Source organism: Plodia interpunctella, chromosome 4 (assembly GCF_027563975.2).
Source record: "Plodia interpunctella isolate USDA-ARS_2022_Savannah chromosome 4, ilPloInte3.2, whole genome shotgun sequence".
Taxonomy (NCBI): Eukaryota; Metazoa; Arthropoda; class Insecta; order Lepidoptera; family Pyralidae; genus Plodia; species Plodia interpunctella.
Window position 1 is genome coordinate 722133 of NC_071297.1, and position 7722 is coordinate 729854.

General features: G+C 33.4%; 1 protein-coding gene across 1 annotated transcript in view; it reads right to left on the reverse strand.

Annotated features, from left to right (window-relative positions):
• The window catches only part of LOC128669207 (protein O-mannosyl-transferase TMTC1-like), a 140085-nt gene extending 132756 nt beyond the window's left edge, over nt 1–7329 (reverse strand). The window contains exon 1 of the mRNA XM_053743832.2: nt 4720–7329. The gene's annotated coding sequence lies outside the window, so the exon portion shown is untranslated. The remainder of the gene's footprint in view (nt 1–4719) is intronic.
• Nucleotides 7330–7722: the final 393 nt, after the last annotated feature.

Sequence of the window (7722 nt, forward strand, 5' to 3'; positions counted from 1 at the left end):
CTCTGTTTAATCACAAGAACCATCATAGTATTTCGAGGATCTTTGGAAGGAATAAACGGAAAAGACCGCTCCTATTATACCCATAATGATTATACCGCAATGGGAAATATGGATCTATTGTGTTATAGCTAGACATAGGGATTGCTGATGATATTTGAATATACATTCAGTCGAATAAATACGAAATACGTTCAAAAAAGTTGGGACTTAAATACGTGTGGACGTTATTCAACAATGCATAATGTTTACAAGCCAATAAATTTGAGTGCATTAGTTCTTATATTTAATACACATATGTAATTGTTTTGGTTGTGATTGATATTTATTCAAATAAAACTCCACTCCAATTCAATACGGAATTATCAAAATAAAAATAAAAAACTTTCAAACTACAACCTGCCAGTAATGTCACGACACAAAAAGCGAATACGTCTTAGCTTCTTATGGACTTATTGGACAGATGCCGTTACCCAATCGAGCGACAGCCGTCTAATCGGATTGTCACGGGCTGCCCCCATTAAATGTTAAGCACTTGCGAATTATTTAACGGGCCAGTCGTTTAGCGTAATGTCCGGTTGTTTCGTTTGACGGCAACTTGGCCAAACTTTCGATGTTTAACTCCGCATTAGGAATTCCTACCTGAATTTGTGATCGTAGCAAGCACTCGTTTTATCTGCATTGAAAATAAGGATTTTAGTGAGGTGTTTGGGAGTTGATTAAACGTCTCACCATATTATATCTGTGTAAAACTATCTTAATCGCGGCTCCACTCGCGTCAATTTCCCACAAAGAATATGCCACTTCCCGAACTGAAAAGTACATTTTTGTGATGTTTGTACTATATGAATTTCAAGAAATTTGGTCAAGTTAATAATGCGTACAGTGGTAACAAATAAACAAACAAGCTGGCATAATACGCATTAACTTTACAGGTTAAAAATAACTAAATTACTGAAGCTAAATGATTACTTTCAAATAAATCAATGAAACAGAATACAATAAGAAAAACAGTTTTTGTGGCTTAAATCAGGTATAGAAATTTATACTCTTGACTATATTCAACTTAATCATAAAGACATTGTTTATTTTACAGAATACTATATTATTTAGATTTAAAACTGAATATTAGAATGATACTAAATAATTACGAATAATTTTAAGTGAAACCTCTAGAGTTTAGTAAATTCATATTAATTAATTGTGAACTAAAACGCTCCAAAACATTATTAAGTCTAAGAATAACAATATGACTAACTTTAATAAATGTAGCAGACTTCAGCAATTGAAACGCCGCCGCCGGCTACGCGAACTAAATGTCTCGTCTCGAATAATACCGACCAAAACCCTAATTTACATACGTTTTCTCAACTATCATAATAAATACATATACCTGATGTGTGCATTACACAATTTCATAACCGTAAATCTCTTTTTTAATCGACAACACTGAACGGCCCTCACTAAGCGCTAAGCTTGTATCGCGGGTCCAATACAACACACCCAGAAAATGATCACAAATACCAATATTGTCCTGCGTTGGGAATCGAACCTGCAGATCGCCGCGGAGGTAATCGAATCTATACTACCTAGTTGTTCGCCACGAACCTCGCGAACACAATATTTTTTTTACAAAATTGTGAATATTTCAAAAACTATTGAACCGATTTTGATGCCCTACGAACTTATAAATTATATTGACCGATTCTACATACCTTTTAAATTTCATCAAAATCAGACCAACGGTTCGAAAGTTATCGCGTTACAAACAAACAAACAAACAAACAAACATACATACAAAAATGTAATTTTGCCCCAAGTTGATTTGTAGACCTCGCTCGTTTCGCTCGCTCGTCAATAATCATGCCTTGGTAAGGGTACATACTAACTTGTGCTTCTTACTTTTCTCCCGAATTTCTCACTGAAATACAACGTATTCTTAGTGACATGTACTTTATATTTTCTATACCACTGAGTTTGCGAAATAACGAGAAGACACATTGATTGGCCAATCACATCAGGCAGATAAATAAATATAAGAAATATCAGACATAATAAACTAGCAGATTACATCACCTGTGAGATTACAATACGATATTTTATCCGAAACCGGATAGAACATGTGACTTTTGGATAACAAGATCAGGGGTGAATTTATGAAAGAAATTATTGTTAAATCGCAACAATTAACTGCGCGAATCATTTTGTACTCGATGGCTTTGTAATTGAGTTTCGGCGGTCTGACTCGATTAGACGTGTAAAGATATTTCGAGGAAATCAACAAAAGAATTCTTTCAACTTTTAATGAAGTATTCTTTTCTTCTTTTGCGTTCCGTAATTGATAATGATACGAGCAGGCTTAGAATTTCTATTGCATATTTTTCTCGGCAGATTTTTTACCTAACAAGAACCTAATGTGTCCTTTATGAAAACATATTTAGGAATTTATTTATTTATTTATATAAATACAACAGTACATAATATGTATCCTTTTAAAGTATTTAGTACGAAAAAATAAGCACTTATAATAATTTATATGTTAAATGCATTCAAATACAAAATTTGATAATCTAGGTATAAGGTAGTGGCGGTTAAGTAATTTATGTAATGGTCAGTTAAGGGATGAGTGAATTAAATACTCAATATTCTATTCACTTTTTAGCACACGTCAATTTTTTTTTTTAATTTCTTTTTGATATTGTTAATGAAATCATAATATTATAAATGAAAAAGTAATTTTCTTTGTTAGCGATAAGAGCACGCTCTATCATCAACTTAACCAATATTTTTGAAATTCAGCATACATGTATGTAGTTTAAAGTGTGAAAAAATACAAAGACGTGGAAGCAAAGCCGCGGGGGAAAAGATATTAATGACATAAATTAAAATTAATACAAAAAGGACACGTTTACAACGTAATGTAATTATGTATTTAGTTTTCCTATTTTTAAAGTTTAGTGTTTGCAGTTCATTGTTTTGTCGATGTATTAGGAAATATAATACCTATGGACAGTCGACAGCACATCATCCTATCCAAGTACAACGCAAACTCGCCATTATCACCGCAGTATAGAGATAAATGTAAATAAAAATAAATAAATATATTAGGACAAATCACACAGATTGAGCTAGCCCCAAAGTAAGTTCGAGACTTGTGTTATGTGATACTAACTCAACGATATTTTATAACATATACATATATAGATAAACATCAAGACCCGGGCCAATCAGAAAAAGATCAGACATATATACAGAGTAACTTCCGATAGGCTGTACCAAAAAGGAGCCATATTACTGTGTCCTGTATCCCGATGTCAAATCAACATTGAACTCTGTTCTAGTTCCCGGCTTATTTGAATCGATTCTATTTATTTTTATGAGGATGAACATTAATTTTCCTTTTTTGAGCCTTTTAATATTTAGAAGACTACGTCAAAATCTGCTGCGTAATTTGAAAGATCTAAGAGTATTGTGGACAAAACCGACGACGCAGTATGGCTATTTTGTAGCTTACTGATTATTATGAAAAAAATACTTTGAAATAAAATATATAAATCGAATTTTTTTTAATTTTTGAACTATGTTCTCGTCATTGAGGTGAATTATTATAGTTTTCTAGTATTAGCCTACTATACAACTGTCCTAATTCGGTAAAACAGTTCGAGATAACAGCTCCATTAGGCTCACGGTAACCCCTTAACAAGGTTTCATTATACTGTAATTACAACTACAACTAATTTCGCATTTAATGAGCCATATTTCCTTACAAGTTACACATAATTTAGGAGTAAGGTCGACAATACCACATGCTATGTCGTGTGGTCGTGAATTAGTTATCTAAAGGTTATTTTAGCACCTCTAATAAGTTTATTTATTTTGATAGTCTTTGCCTATAACATTTAATTTATTTCAATGTTGCTGCAACTAGCAATCATTCGCCAAAAAAAATAAAATTAAATATTTGGACTAATTTATAATCAAGTTAAATCAGATATACTATTTTCCATATGTAAAAAACAAAAAATGGACTTTCTTAAGCCCATTACAGCAAGTGACGTCACAAATGTTGGAATCAAAAGCATTTTAATTATAATTTAATGAATACTGAAAAATACGATATACTTTAAATATAATTTATCAATAAATGTGTGTGTGACATTTGATTATAGTGTTTCATTATGTGAATTTATAAATACATTTTATTTTTTACCCAGGTACCTACTGCAATAGGCTGACCATACAGCTGAATGAGGAGTTTTAATTTTCTGCTCTTGACTCTTTCTAGCCCGTAACGAATAATGTACCTGTACCTAATCTTCATACACGCTCAAAATAGGATATACCTGTGTTAGAAGTAAAACGTAAATGAGACAACACACAACGAGCAATTAATATAGTGTTTGATATAATAATATTTCAGTACGACACAAAAGCCTTGGTTTTTATACGTAAGTATTTATTTAAGTATTGCCAGTATTCTAGTCTAGTTCTAATAGTAAGTCGGGAGACAGATAAATTTCATTGATTCCGTTGATGTAATCTTTTGTTTTCTTAAGCGTTACAAATTACATACAAATCAATGTTGAAAGTCCTATAATTTATCGGATATAAAATTTTAGTTTTTTTTTTTTTTGATATCATAGTAGTCCGCGGAAAATATTCCGGAAAACGCAAAAGAAATTTGAACCTTAAAAGTAACAAAACAAACTTTAAAACCCTTACCCAGCCGCTCGATCTTCATTAAAAGTCCACAAAACAGAACCACAGTCAAGACACTAAATTCAAAATTTTTTTTTTAATCAACAGCCAGTTCCGCGAAATTTTGAATAGCGATTTATTTTTATTTCCGGCTAGTTTCAACCACCGCTGAAGGCAGTCGGGTAGGTACTGCAGGTTTAGTCCCATCTCTCCCGCAGAAAAACCGCGCCTGCGCGTGGGACCGCAGAATGGGCCATAGGATACAGTCAGCTGATACCTGACACCTAAGGTTAGTATGTCAGTGTTGGACTTTTATCAAAGGTGAGGACGCTGACCGGCCCAATTGGATTTTCGATGCTAAGGTTAAGGGGACGTCGTTTGAAGGATCTCAAGTAATGTAATGTTTGTTTAAACATATTTGATCGGCGATAAAAATACAAGCTGTGCCTCGCCGCTTTGCTCCCGTGGCAATTTCGGGATAAAAAATATACCTTAGTGTAGTCTCAAGTCATATTCTACCCGTGTACCAAATTACATAACAATCGGTCCAATAGATTTTGTAAAAAATATACAAACTTACATCCTCACAAACTTTCGCATTTACCTTATAATATTAGTAGGATATGGATGCAATGGGTTAACTAAAATGTATATTATATTATAATTAGAGCAAATAAAGCAAGTTTTTGTCATTTAACATACACTCAAATATCATTTCGTTTTATATTATACCACTAGAATTAAAAACAAAGAACCAGCGCCATAAAACTCATGGCAGCTGAAACGGATCGCAATCACAAAGTAATGATATCACAAGGCACCTCTGCGTCGAACGGAACGGCTTATCCTAACTCCGTGATTGAATACAGCCACGTAATTATTGCTAAGCAGGTCTCGAAGGGATCGTAAAACGGAGCGCAGTTTACGACCCTGTGGAGATTTCTTTCTTGCGATATATTTCCGATATAATGGAAGGATAAACATATTGGAATCTAAACTCTATAGATAAGTTGTTATGTTTCAACCACAAAATAAAAGTTGTTTTTGTTGGACGTACGTGAAGCTTTTGTTGAAGTGGCTTACTTAGTTTTAATATTTATTTTAATTATTTATCTGACAATTAATAGGTTGGAAGATTTCGAAAGAAATACCGTTACTTTTACGAAAACCTGCGCGTGCACCTTTCCGAATTTCGTAAATATATAATAATGAATATTTTTCTCAAAACAACAAACTATTATCATTTCGTAATGATAACTGCTGAGATCTGATATGCGTTTCAATTATTATTTTTGGTATAGAAATGCAAATTATAGAAACGTTAATTGCTTGGTTGTGCAATGTGCAGATTTCCATAATTCTAACAATTATATAAATTTACTGCATTTTCTTCACGTCAAATTTTAATATAGTATTTTTCTTAAAGCTGCTAACTACCGAAATTTCAGAACGACCACTGCTGAACAGAAATGCCGAAAAAAACTTACTTAAATACTTATTTAAATCTACCGGATACGAAGCTGTTGGCTCAGTCTATGCTTTTTCCTCGTACTCAAACCATACAAGTATCAAATTGAAATTTTCCCTTATAATAATTTTATTTTGGTTATTTCGGATCAGTGAATCACCGACGTATAGAGAAATCAATACAAGCTAGATTACCCCGTTCCGCTCGATTGGCCGTTTTCCACGCCACTAAATTAGGAAATCGTTTTAGTGGCATTATAATTAGGCTTCAAATACAGTTCGTTATCGTACTGCGAATGTTGCGTTTTGACGGTTATTATTGTTATTGCCTAATTGTGTTTTTGTAAAATGTTATAATGTTATATGGAATCACTTTATCATTAGTTTAGAATACATAACTAAGTATTGCAGTCTACTGAAGTAGAGAAATCGTTAATTTATATTATTTGTTACGTGCGATGATAAAACTAATAAGTATTAGTTTAAATATTAGTTTGTATTGTTTTTAATCCTTATTGCCTGATAAGCTTTAGCAATAAAATCTGCCTTCGTCATACCTCTTATGAATAGTTATATATTATAGTAGTTGCAATTATCTAAGAAACAGTCACTGACAAGCCTGAGTGTTTTTTTTAAACAAACTCAACTAACAGCTGAAGTTTAGGTAACTTTAAGCCCTTTATTTTGTAACACAAGCATAACCTAGAAATTGTAATCACACTCACCTAGTAGCCCAAATTACACATAGCAATGTCCCGCAGGATAAATAATAACGATAAAGTGTCCGGCGCAGGGCGAGCTCGGCGTCATAGAACAAAAGTTGAAATCAGAAGAACTGCTTTACATCTATCTCTTTCATCCTCGCGTGTTCCATTACGCCGCTTAGTCCGATATCGGAAAAAAAACATTAAAGATAGTAGAATCGGCCACCTCCACGACGTCAACCCTCCTTTAAAATGCCGTTGTTGCCTATCATCTGCCTAAGCCTAGGCTATATGTTCCTATTAGTCGATTTGCTCAACATTAGGATTCATTCAATGTGTACACCTAAATATCTGTAAACTTTATTCAGCCATTACTAAACCGAAACATGAAGATATAAGACAAGACATCCTTAAAATATCTTATACCCTTATAACCTTTTACTGACAATTACAAAGTCTACCGTCCGTCTAAGTAGTAAAAGCATAATGCAGTAGTGATTATATTTGACGTGTTATTGAAAGTGCAGTTAACCTTCTGTCGACACCAATTTACTGTGGCAATAAGCGAAGGCGTCGCTAATGAAAACCCCGCTAACGACGTTACGAGACGTTAAACCGGGCTAGTTGACACTGCGCTTAATGAAAAATTTCATAACGTGTGCGCAGCCTGCTTGGCCAAACAAAAAATAAAATTTGGCCTTAGCTTAGCCTGGCAAAATAACATTTTGTCCAGCAAATACGGCCGAAACACTGCGACGATGTTTGCCCAAATTAAAAACGTAAAATCTTGTTCCTTTCAAATTATTATTTTTTATTTGTAAGCCGAAATGGTGCGCGTTGGAGCGGAGGAGCAAAA